The 13,571-nt window shown below is 45.3% G+C and overlaps 1 protein-coding gene across 1 annotated transcript in view; it reads right to left on the minus strand.

The window, feature by feature from the left end:
• The window catches only part of Fam186a (family with sequence similarity 186 member A), a 109,555-nt gene that overhangs the window by 94,844 nt on the left and 1,140 nt on the right, over nt 1–13,571 (minus strand). The gene's annotated exons all lie outside the window — the stretch shown is intronic.

The raw sequence follows: 13,571 nt of genomic DNA on the forward strand, positions 1-13,571 counted from the left end.
CACACACTCCGGAATGTTACTCAGCTGGGAAGAAAAATGAAATTGTGAACTTTGGATGGAACTAGAAAAGATCATGTTGAATGAGGTACTCCAGTTCCAGAAAGACAAACATGGCATGCTTCCTCTCCCATGTGGCTCTTAGCTACAAATTCTTGGATGTGAGTATGTAACTGTGGTAACTACAGAAGGTAGGAAAGTGGAAAGGGACCATGGTTATGAGGTAAAGCAACAGAGAGGAGACTCACAGGGCACAAGTGATTTGGAGGGAGAATTGGGAAAGGCAAGGGAGTGGGGAAGGAAGTCAAAACAGAAGGAACAGGAAGGAGACAAAATAACAGCAAGGTGTCTGAAACACTCATAAGGAGTCATATTATTGTCTGTTTACCTAGAATTACATATAAGTCTGTGTACACATGTACAGATGGAGTTTAAATGATATTTTTCCATGGGGCTGGCAATGTTCTCCCTAAGAGCCATCCATAGACTGTCTTACAAAAATATCAGGCATGTACCAGAGGTGGTGGTGCACGCCTTTAATCCCAGCACTTAGGAGGCAGAACCAGATGGATCTCTGTGAGTTCAGGGCCAGCCTGGTCTACCAAGTGAGTTCCAGGAAAGGTGCAAAACTACACAGAGAAACCCTGTCTCGAAAAACAAAAACAAACAAACAAACAAACAAACAAACAAAAAATCCCCAGGCATGTGAAGCCCCTTCATGAGTTGTCAAGGGAGGCTAGAGACCCCACAAACAGGTTATTGCCGTTGCCCTTGGTTGCCTCTCAGAGGTTGAAGTTAAGTCCCTACTGCTGACGGTGCTGTGTACTTTGGATATGGGACTTGGAAGGTCTGAGGTAGAGCTGACCTGAATGCCTCCTCCCTGAGGACTAGCTTTCATGGTCCCAGAAGTTGCCATGCAATCTTCCAAGGGAGGGAGGCCACCGGTAGTCCTGCCAAGCTATAATGCCAGTGAACCCCAACAGTGATCAATGTGGTGGCCCCACGACCCTAAAGGTGCAGCAGTGGCACTCATACCTTGGTGGCCCACAACATCTCTAATTGGATGTGGAACTCACTCAATGGTGGGGGGAAGCATGCCTGGTACTGGAAACTGCGCCAACTACCCAGAGCTAGTGAGGTCATGGGTCTTGGAGGAGAACCTACAGCGGCCACTTTCCTAAACCAGCATCTTCCCAGCTGCATCCGAAGTGTTTGTCCTCACCCACACAAGTAAGTGCAGCTCTCCCCTCTCAACAAGGAAACTTCTCCGCAACAGATGGAGACCATTAAAGAAAAACACAACTGATCACAACAGAGAGAACAGTGACTGGGAGAGACCCCGGGTGATCCACCCACTACACAACCTAAGGCTCAGGAGACATCACAGAAAGACTGCAGGATCCAGAGAAACAGGACGGCGGTGGCGATGAGATGGTGTCTCCTGGAATTGTCAGGGAAAGTACACCCGGGAAGTCTCCATAACACACTGCCTAAACAAGGCCCGAACAAGGACAACACCAATAGATGTGCTAACACGGAACGGGGGGCTCACAGGGCTCCGACTCTAGACAAAGAGCTCTAGGCAACTAAGGGATTTTGAGAGTGGGAGAAATAGTTTTCCTCAGGAAAGGCTCCCCGCAACTGGTTATCCAGTATCAAGTGGCCAGCCCTGAAAACATGAACATACAAGTTCACAATATACAGGCTGCACAGGTTGTAGCTACATATTTAGGTATACACACACACACGCACGCACACGCACACACACACACACACACACACACACACACACACACACACACAGGAAATAACAAAGAAAAGCCAGAGGCCATGAATTAGAGAGAGAACAAGGGAGCGGGTAACATGGGAGGGGCAGAAAGGGAGGAAAGGAAAAGGAGAAAGTGATGTATGTGTGGTTTCTTTTTGAGACAAGGTTTCTCTATGTAGTCCTGGCTGTCCAGGAACTCTCTTTGTAAACCAGGCTGGCCTCAAACCTACAGAGATCTGCTTGCCTCTGCCTCATGAGTGCTGGGATGAAAGGTTTGTGCCGCTATACCCAGCTATGTAATTATATTTTAATTTAAAAAAATTTTTAAAGCTAAAAGACTTAGAAGAAACAGGAAAATTAAACATATATGACTTACAAAGATTAAGTCACAAATAGATTTTTAATAAGAAACAACTTAAACAGACGCATAACAAGCAATGAGATTGAAACACTACAAACTTTTTTTTTTTTATTTTTTTTTATTTTTTTATTTTTTTTGGTTTTTCAAGACAGGGTTTCTCTGTAGCTTTGGAGTCTGTTCTGGACTAGCTCTGTAGACCAGGCTGGTCTCAAACTCACAGAGATCCACCTGCCTCTGCCTCCTGAGTGCTGGGATTACGGCATGCACCACCACCGCCCAGCTACAAACTTTTTTTTAAGACAAGATCTCATGTAGTCCTGGATGGCCTGGAACTCTCTCATACCAGCCCTTATAGAACTCACAGAGATCCACCTGCCTCTGCTTCTCAAGTGCTGGGAACAAAGGTATGCGCCACCACCACCCACAGCCAATGAAGTAGTAATTTTAAAGTTTATCCACAAAGAAATGCCCAGCACTGAACAGATTCACTGCTGAATCTCCTGAGCTTTTAAGGAAGACCCAACACCAATGCTTGTAGGATGGTTTCCTAAAGTAAAAAGGGAAAGAGCGCTATAGTTCATCCTGCAAACCAGCACCAACCTAGTACCACAAGGTACTTAACAAGGGGAACGGGTATAACGCAAGGGAGAGCCATAAATGCAATGGTTCTCAGCAAAATACTTGCAAATGGAATTCCAGAATTCATCATGAAAATCACACATCATAATTATGACACTTTCAGTCCAAGAATGCAAACTTGGTCCAACATATGCAAATCAAGAGGTGTAACACACCATGTAAATACCTCAGGGACAGAAATCACAGGATCCTGTCTGTAGATTTTAAAAAAAACAAACAGCGGGCTGGAAGATGGCTCAGAGGTTAAGAGCACGGGCTGCTCTTCCAGAGGTCCTGAGTTCAATTCCCAGCAACCACATGGTGGCTCACAACCATCTGTAATGAGATCTGGTGCCCTCTTCTGGCCTGCAGTCTTACATGCTTTATACATAACAAATAAATAAATCTTAAAAAAAAAAACAAAAAAGGCATTGGACAAGAGTTCATCCTGCCTTCATGATGAAGGTGCTGGAGAAACTAGGAATGGAAGGAATACACCTCAATATCAGAACAAATATCTAAGACACCTGTAGCCAACATTATACGAACTGGAGAAAAAAATGAAGAAAGCGTTTCCTATAGAATCCAGGAGTCAATGTGCAAACTGTTAATGCTCTGGTCAACATCCTGCAGGCATCCTTAGCTAGAGCAATTAGAGAAGAGAAAGAGAAGGGATCTGTGGCGGTTTGAATGAGTCACCGCCCTAGGCTCATATATTTGAATGCTGGTTGCTGTTGGAACTGTTCAAGGGGTTAGGGGTGTGGCCTTGTTGGAGGAGGTGTGTCACTGGAAATGGGCATAGAGGTTTCCAAAGCCCACGCCAGGCCCAGGCTCACTTGCTGCCTGCTTACTGCCTCAACATGTAAGTTCTCAGCGGCTGCTCCAGCACCATGCCTGCTTTCTCATTGCCATGTTCCCCACCTTGGTGACTATGGGGTCAGTTCTGAAACTGCAAGCAAGCTCCCCAGTTAAATGCTTTCTTCTACCAGCTGTTTGGTCTTGATGTCTCTTCACAGCCATGGGAAAGCAACAAAGACAGGACTACTATCCCTAGATGATGTGGTACTACAGGACTCTACAGACTCCGCCAGACCAGTGTCCACTGGATCTGACAAATACTTTCACAAAGTTGCAGAATACACAACCAACATACAAATACAAAATTCAATAGCTTTCCTACATACCAGTGTATGGACTTTTCTGTTGCTGTGATAAAACAGCATGAACAAGGAAACGTATAGAAGAGTGTGTTTATTTGGGCTTGTGGTTCCAGGGGGTTAAAAATCCATACCATCAGGATGATGAAGCATGGCAGTATCTTGTCCAGTGTTCAAAACCTTAGATGGTGACAAGGACTTAAGTAGTCCAAGAGGATTATCAGCTGAAGCTGAGAGAGAATTGGCTTTGGTGGAAAAGAAATGACAGATTAAGGCAGATGTGGTAGCTCATGCCTTTAATCCCAGCACTGGGGAGGCAGAGGCAGGCAGATCTCTGTGAGTTTGAGGCCAGCCTGGTCTACATAGTGAGTTCTAGGACAGTCAGAACTGTGTAGAGAGACCCTGTCTGAAAAAAAAACAAAAAACAAAAACAAAAACAAAAACAAAATGAATAATAAACTCCTTAAAAGAAAACCCCAAAAGTCTAGAAACCAACCTAATCTAGAAGGTAGGATAGCCCTATAGTACAAGCTTGAAGACAATGACGAGGTCTGGGCAGGTGGCTTCATTGTAAACCGCCTGCCGTACAGGAATGACAGTCTGAGCTTGATCCTGGAACCCAGGTTAAAAACACTAAAAATTTGAGCCGGCCAGCGGTGGCGCACGCCTTTAATCCCAGCACTCTAGGGAGGCAGAGCCAGTCGGATCTCTGTGAGTTTGAGGCCAGCCTGGTCTACAGAGTGAGTTCCAGAAAAGGCGCAAAGCTACACAGAGAAACCCTGTCTCGAAAAAAATCAAAACAAAACACCCACTAAAAATCTGATCATGATAGTATGTGCCTGGGAAAGTAGAAACAAGTACATCTGTGGGTTGTACTGGCCATGAAGCTTAGCTCAATCAGTGACTTCCAGGTCACTGAGAGACCTTTTCTCAAAAGGTGGAGTGGAAAGTGAGGAGATGCTTGGTGCTGGAGGTCTCACAGAGGAGCTGAGCGCAGCTCCCAGCATCCACATGGTAGCTCAACTCTAGCTCCAGTTCCAGGGGAGAGCCCAGTGCCCTCTTCTGACCCTCAAGGGCACCAGGAACACAGGTAGTGCACATGCATACATGTTGGCAAAACTCTCATATGCATAAAATAAAAATAAATAAATCTTTTCTCCCCCTCCAGAGCTGAGAACCAAACCCAGGGCCTTTCATTTGCTAGACAAGCACTCTACTACCCTTGAGCTAAATCCCCAACCCCAAAAATAAATAAATCATAAAAAAAGGAACTTGGCGAGTACCTGAAGTTGTCCTCGAGCCTCCACATGCACACACACACCCCTGAACATATGTGTAAATATGTTCAACACAATTCTTCACAGACTTGGAAAGAACAATACTCAACTTCATGTGGAAAAACAAAAGACCCAGGATAGCTAAAAGAATCCTGTACAATAAAGCAACCTCTGGAGGCATCACCATCCCTGACCTCAAGCTCTACTATAGAGCTATAGTAAATAAAAACAGCTTGGTACTGGCATAAAAACCAACATAACAGACCAATGGAATCGAATTGAAGACCCTGACATTAACCTGATTTTTGACAAAGAAGCCAAAACTATACAATGGAAAAAAGAAAGAATCTTCAACAAATGGTGCTGGCATAACTGGATGTCAATATGTAAAAGATTACAAACAGGTCCATATCTGTTACCATGCACAAAACTCAAGTCCAGTGAATCAAAGACCTCAAAATAAATCCAGTTACACTGAACTTGATAGAAGAGAAAGTAGGAAGTACTCTTGAACACATTGGCACAGAAGATCACTTCCTAAATATAACACCAGCAGCACAGACACTGAGAGAGACAATTAATAAATGGGACCTCTTGAAACTGAGAAGCTTTTGTAGGGCAAAAGACATAGTCAATAAGACAAAAAGACAGCCTACAGAATGGGAAAAGACCTTCACTAACCCCACATCTGACAGAGGACTGATCTCCAAAGTATATGAAGAACTCAAGAAACTGGACATCAAAATACTGAACAATCCAATTAAAAAATGGGCTAAAGAGCTAAACAGAATTCTCAAAAGAAGAATCTCAAATGGCTGAAACACATTTAAAGAAATGCTCAACATCCTTAATCATCAGAAAAATGCAAATCAAAATGACTCTGAGATACCACCTTACACCTGTCAGAATGGCTATGATCAAAAACACTAATGACAGTCTATGTTGGAGAGGATGTGGAGCAAAGGGAAACACACCTCCACTGTTGGTGGGAATGCAAACTTGTACAACCACTGTGGAAATCAGTATGGCGGTTTCTCAGAAAATTGGGAATCGATCTACCTTAAGACCCAGCCATACCACTCTTGGGCATATACCCAAGGAATGCTCAACCATACCACAAAGATATATGCTCAACTATGTTCACAGCCACCACCGCCCGGTGGAGCTGAGAATTCTATCCCCATCCACAAGCAGCAGGAACAGAGAGCCTCTGAGCCTGGCTTGGACTTTTCGAAACCTCAAAGCACACCTCTGATGGATGACACATTTCCTCCAACAAGGCCACACCTCCTAATCCTTTCACATAGTGCTACACCCTTAATATTTATATATGAACCTTTGGGGGCCATTTTTATTCAAACCACCACAGGCATGATGTTTCATCACAGCAATAGGAACCCTAACAATGCCTTAGGGTCTCTAGTGCTGCGATGAAACGCTGTGACCAAAAGGCAAGTTGGGTGGAAAGGGTTGATTTGGTTTACACTTCTACATCACTGTTCATCATAGAAGTAAGTCAGGGCAGGAACTGATACAGAGAACGTGGAGGGGTGCTGCTTACTGGCTTGCTCCCCATGACTTGCTCAGTTTGCTTTCTTATAGAACACACCTGCCCAGGGGTAGCACCACCCACAATAGGCTGGGCACTCCCCCATCAATCACTAATTAAGAAAATGCTCTACAGGCTTGCCTACAATCCAATTTTGTTTGTTTGTTTGTTTTTTGTTTTTGTTTTTGTTTTTTGTTTTTTTTTGGTTTTTCGACACAGGGTTTCTCTGTGTAGTTTTGGAGCCTGTCCTGGCTCTCACTTTGTAGACAAGGCTGGCCTCGAACTCACAGAGATCCGCCTGGCTCTGCCTCCTGAGTGCTGGGATTAAAGGTGTGTGCCATCACTGCCCCACTTGTTTTTTGTTTTTGTTTTTTTTGTTTTTGTTTTTGTTTTTGTTTTGTTTTTTTGAGACAGAGTTTCCCTGTGTATCTTTGAAGCTTATCCTGGAACTTGCTCTGTAGACCAGGCTGGCCTGGAACTCATAGAGATCCACCTGTCTCACCTCCTGAGTGCTAGGATTAAATGCTTGCACCACCACTGTCCAAAGCCCAATCTTATGGGTTTTTTTTCTAATTGAAATGTATTTCACTCTGTGATATGTAATCCATGCCTGACACTGCTGGGAAGGTCAAGAACCTGAGGCTGATAGGCCATGGGCCTAGGGGAACACAAATACTTTTTTTTTTTTTTTTCTCGAGAGACAGGGTTTCTCTGTGTAGCTTTGCGCCTTTCCTGGAACTCACTTGGTAGCCCAAGCTGGCCGAGAACTCACAAAGATCCGCTTGGCTCTGCCTCCCAAGTTCTGGGATTAAAGGTGTGCACCACCACCGCCCGGCCACAAATACCATTGTTTGGCTAAATGAACTATGGAGCAGGGGGCGGAAACACCTTGACCACACAACTGTCATGACAGGCTTGGAGGCCCAGACACAGATTCTGGCAGGCAACATTTGGACCCAGGAAAAGCCATAAGCTGACCCCACCCAGGGGGCCTGAATCTAAGAAGAAATACCTGACATTCCAAATATTTCCTATACACCTACACAAAAGTGAGCCTGGAAATCCCCTCACCTCAACCTCTGCTATGATAAAAATAATCTACCCTGCCTGGACTCTGGCCTCACAGGGAACCTGTGCCGAGGTTTTGCTCCATCTATGACTGCCTGCTTTTTTAACTTGCCGGGCTGCTCAGATTGCTGAGTTTTCCCTTTCCAATCCTTGCCATTTCCCACAACTGTAGCTTGAGTTATATTTCTGGCTGGTATACCATCACTCATCCTCGATGAAACATTGAATGCCATTGGACCCCCGTGGGGTCCTCCGTGTACATATGTCCCCAGCCCTTATCCCATCAGTGATACCCTCCAGCTATCTCCTGGGCTTGGCCATGGGCTCACAGGGCAGGATAGCCATTGCAATATTAGGGCAATCCATTTCCTTCCTTTTGGACACTGAGCCATTTACTGAGTCCTAAGGGAGTTTTGGGGTCCCACCTTTCCTTCTCATTTCCCTATCATTGGAGTAGGGGGACAGCCTTACCTACCTCACCAGACCCCACCACTTAATTGTATTTTCAGGCGTACCTAATGGGAAGAGATTTCCAGTGAAGGTAGGAGCTTTATTTCATTGCTCCCCCGATCTGCCTCACTCCAGACCTGTCAGCAATGCCTCTTCTCCTCCTCATGCTCAGGGACACAGACAGGGCCCTGCTCTCTCTCTCAAGTTCCAGAGGACACCAGGATCCACTGCCTTGTCACCAATTCCAGAAGAATGAGGTCTCACCCCACAAGCTTTTCCCTTCTTGGTTCCCTCTTCTAATGAACTACTCAGCTAATTGTTACAGGATCGCCATAGAGCTGGAGTCCAAGGGCCATCAGATATACCCAGGTGGTGAGGAACAGTAACAGTCCAAAGGTATTTACACCCCCAGACCCAAAAGGGTCTGGGACTCTGCAAAATCAGACTTTAATATAACCATCTATTACTATTAGTCCTCAGTAATTGATCACCTGTGTCTCCTAGATGCTAAACTAATAAAGGAAACAGGTGCCTTAACATAATCTGTCTCAGATAAGGCTTATCTCAGGTAAAAATTAAAAGCATGTTACAAATCTCTCTCTCTCTCTCTCTCTCTCTCTCTCTCTAACTAAGTATAGCAGAGTACTAAAAATATTACAATATCACGGTCCAAGATTTTAAATTTCCCGTGGCTGCTTCTTAATATGTTTAAAAATTCTTCCAAGATCCATCTGGACAGGTCATATCTGCTTCAGATAAGTATAACCCAAACTTTCCTGGTTCCAGAACAACCTCCCTCACCCTGGGACCCACCAAAGGAAAAAATATATAAAATTCTTTTTTTAAAGCTTTCCTCTGTCTCACCAGCACCCTCTTAGACATAAGCAGCCAGAGTCCCAATCTGAGAAAGATGATGGATGGCTCCAAGGCAGCAGATGACAGCCACCATCCCAGGATGCTTAGCTACGAAGCCCTCTTCCCTAACCCCCCCCCCCCATAGTCAACCGATGACCACCAGGTCAACTGGAAGCAGTTCCCGGGAGACACAGCATCTCTATTCCTGTTCACCAGCCTTTTTTAAAATAATAAGCAAAGAGTCTGAAATGCTGGGATTCCTGGCCACTTCCCCAGCTACATGACCATACATGCGCAGTTCAGTAGCCAAGCAAGAGGCCTTATGTCCTGTGTAATCTGTGTGCTGCATAATCCTGTAATTTGCACACAGCATGATCACGCAATCTATGCACATGAGTGGCATTGCTCCATAAGCCCATATGTGCATGTGCAGGGGAATCCATAAGAAGCAGAACACGGGCAGGAGAGATTGCTCCTGTCGAGATGGATCTCAGTGGTTAAGAGCACCAATTCCTCTTCCAAAGATCCTGAGTTCAATTCCCAGCAACCACATGGTGGCTCACAACCACCTGTAATGAGACCTGGTGCCATCTTCTGGCCTGAAGAGAATACTGTTTACATAATAAATAAATCTTAAAAAAAAAAAAAAAAAAAAGAAGCAGGACACAGACTCCCCCCCTCCACCATGCACGTGTCTTCCACAGGCCTGGCCACGTTCTCTTCTGTCCCTTCTCCTAATACAATTCTTGTAGTGGATTTTGTAGTACTCCTGGCTTTTCTCACACAGTAACAGTGCAGCTTGATGAATAACACTGCGCTGCCACATTAAAACCAACACCTGCCATCTGGGCATAACAGAACAATAGCAATAAACTGACTCCTAGTGATATCCTGCTATAGGCTTAGATCAGTGCGTGGCTCAGCCATCATCAGAGAAGCTTCCTCTGAAAGTAGATGGAAATTAACACAGACCCAGGACTGGACAACGTGCAGAGAATAAGAGTGGGCCGCTCAGTTCTCGATGGGATGTCTTCATCAGACCCTCCCCTCAGGGATCAAGGTATTTGGAAGAGGAGGCAAACAGATTATAGGAGCCAGAGGTAGAGGATGACTCCAAGGAAACAGTCTTCCAGATGAACGCCCAGAGACTGCGGCAACATGCACCAGGCCAGCCCAGGTTCAAGCCCAGTAGGGTCCCAGCATTGAAAAGGGTAAGTAGACATGGCCTCCTATCCCTAACCAAGAAGCTATCTGTAATTGGTACCTGCTTGCAAAGGAAAAATTAGTCTTCTCCAATGGGGTCTCACTAAGTATATTTAGCCCACTTTGAAGTAGAGTTCATAGAGTAGATGGCCAACACAAAATTAACTCAATAGTATTTTTGTAGACTTCGAATCTCACATAGATTTTTGAGGGCTTTTTTTTTTTTTTTTTTTGTCTTACTGGTTTTTTGCTTGTATAGTTTGGTTTCAAATTTTGTACTTTTGTGGATTATTTTGGGAGTGTGTGTGTGGAGAGAGAGAGAGAGAGAGAGAGAGAGAGAGAGAGAGAGAGAGAAAGAATTTTATTTATTTGTTTCTTGAGAGAGGACATTTTGTTTGTTTTTTGAGACAGGGTTTCTCTGTGTAGTTTTGGTGCCTGTCCTATATCGCTGAAGTTTTCCTGTGTCCCGCCCTGCCAGCAGTTGGGACAAATCTCTCCCACTAGCGTCTCCCACTGGTGTCCCCCGAGTAAGCAGAGACTTATATTACTTATAAACTGTATGGCCATGGCAAGCTTCTTGCTATCTAGTTCTTATATCTTTCTTTCTTTCTTTCTCTCTCTCTTTTTTTTTTTTTTTGTTTATCGAGACAAGGTTTCTCTCTGTAGCTTTGGAGCCTGGCCTGGCCTAGCTCTGTAGACCAGGCTGGCCTTAACTCACAGAGATCCACCTGCCTCTGCCTCCTGAGTGCTGGGATTAAAGGCGTTTGCCACCACCACCCCGCTAAGATTGGGTATTTTAGACCCGGCTGGTCTCAAACTCTCAGAGATTTTCCTGCCTTTGTCACCTGAGTGCTGGGATGAGGGGCATGCACCACTACGCCTGGCTTAACACCTTTTTTTTTTTTTTTTTCAAATAAATGCCCTTGGACATGGCGGTTTATCACAGCATTAGAAAAGTAACTAAGAAGAAGTTGGTACCAGGAGTGGGTGTTGCTGTTTCAGGCCTGGCCATGTTGGCTTCTGGAGGAATGTGGAAGACTTTGGGACTTCAGATTAGGAAAGTGTTTGAATACTCTAAGCAGGGCTTAATGGGCTAGCTTAGTAGGAGCTTGGAAGACAATGGTGCTGAGTGTAATGTAGACTGCAGAGGCCCAACTCAAGAGGTTTCAGATGGGAACGAGATTAGTAACTGAGCTAGAGGCCATTCTTGTGATATTTTGGCAAAGTATGTGGCTGCCTTCTGCCCTTGTCCCAAGAATCTGCCTCAGGCTAAATTTAAAAGTAATGGACTAATTTCTTTGGGGGAGGAGATTTCAAAACAGGCTAATATTCAAACCCAGGACAAACAGCTGAGATGCCTCTTAACACATCAAAGTGGTTGGCCACCAGGATCCTTACCTGTTCAGGGCCCTCCTGGCTGGCATACCCCAGCCCTACCCTGACCTCTCCAGCCCAGGGCCTGGGCTGCCCCTCCCCCAGCTGCTCTTTCCTATATAATGTAGCTATTTGGCTACATCTACCCTCTTTGGCCCTTTTGCCTTTTTGGTCCCTTGGTCCATGCTGCCTGCCTTGGTTGGTGGCTCCTCTCTGATTCTCCCTCTTCCTTTCTCCTCACATGGCCCAGCTCAGTCTGGCCGTGCTCAGTCTGGACTCTCCCAGATGTCTCTGCATTTGCCTGTGTCTATAATAAAAACCTCAACCCCTTAGGGGCAGTCCTGTTCTCCTTTTATTTCCTTTTTTCATTCAATTATTAGTAATCACTTATGCAGGTCTACAAAGGAAAAAAGTAAGTAGGACAAGAATAAATACAAAATGTACAGTTTGGAGCAAAAAAAGAACATCAAGAAGTGTAATATTGGAACCAAGGCCTGTGCTCAGAAATGAGGAAATTCAAGAAAGGCCTGCTCCAAAACCGAACAAAGGGAAGTGTACCCTCAGGGCAAGACCCCATCCAGCTAAGCTTCCAAAGACCTGAGGAATTTATAGAAGCAACCAGTTGGGAGGCTGTGGAGCCTTTAATCTCAGCGCTTGGGAGGCAGAGGCAGGAGGATCTCTATGAGTTCCAGGACAGCAAAGACTGTTACACAGAGAAACCCTCTCAAGTGGAGGGGCCCAAAACAGCTTGACCACACAACTGCCATGACAGGCTTAGAGGCCCAGACACAGCTTCTGTAACAGGCTTACTGGCATGTAACACCCAGATCCAGAAAAAGCCATGAGCTGACCCCCCCAGGGAGGGCCTGCATCTAAGGGGAAATACCTGACATTCTAAACATTCCCCATACACCTAAACAAATGTCAGCTAATCAGGGTCCTGAATGCTGGAAATCCTCTCACCCACCCTGCCTGGGCTCAGGGCTCTCTGCTCTCACCCATGCGTCCAACAGCGTCCAAGCTCTGAGCTTGAAATAAAGGCTCTTTGCTTTTACATATAGGATTCGGTCTCTGTGGTGGTCTTTGGGGGTCCCCACGATCTGGGCATAACATTTTGAAAAAAAACAAAACAAAGAAAAGTTTATGCCAATGTGATTCAAGGGGCTCCATCCCAAGCAGGCAACAGAAGTGGGCAGTGTCAACCACATGGTTCTCTGACTTTAGAGTCATGAAGGATACTTGTGTAAAGCGTTCATGGAATCTTCCTCCACAGTTAAGGAGAGCCACTGAAACCAGGCATGTGAAAGAGAGTCCCTTCAAGGAGGCCTGAGAGGCCATTGTGTGAAGCTGGGAAGCTGAAGCCAGGATTGCACTGGAGACCCCACAGCGCTGGAGACCTGCCTAGGAGCTGCAGACAGGGAGTGGTATCTCCTCAAGAGGGGAGGAAGTGTGTTTGCGTGTTGCAATCAGCAAAGCTGGAAGCCGGGAGCCACCTGAGGCCTCTGACATTAGACAAGGAATTACAGGGTTTGGAGTTTGCCCTTCTGGGATTCAGGTTTGCTTTGGATCTTTTTATATTTCTTCACTCTGCCCCATTCCTCTTTTAGAATGGTAATGCATGTTCTCTGCCCTTGTGTGCTGCAAATTCCTACTTGGCTTTTTTATTTTGGTTTTATAGGGTGTTACAGTTAAGAAATTGCCCTGAATCTCCTAAGAGACTTTGACCTTTGGACTTTTAAACAGTGTTAAGACTGTAAAAGACTATGGGGACCTTTGAAGTTGGACTACGTGAATTTTGTAGTATGATAGGACCACAAGCCTGTGGGGGCCAAGGAATGTAGAGGTTTGAATGAGATATCGCCCACAGGCTTGTGTGTTTGAGGACTTTCTGTGA

Source organism: Onychomys torridus, chromosome 16 (genome assembly GCF_903995425.1).
Source record: "Onychomys torridus chromosome 16, mOncTor1.1, whole genome shotgun sequence".
Classification (NCBI taxonomy): domain Eukaryota; kingdom Metazoa; phylum Chordata; class Mammalia; order Rodentia; family Cricetidae; genus Onychomys; species Onychomys torridus.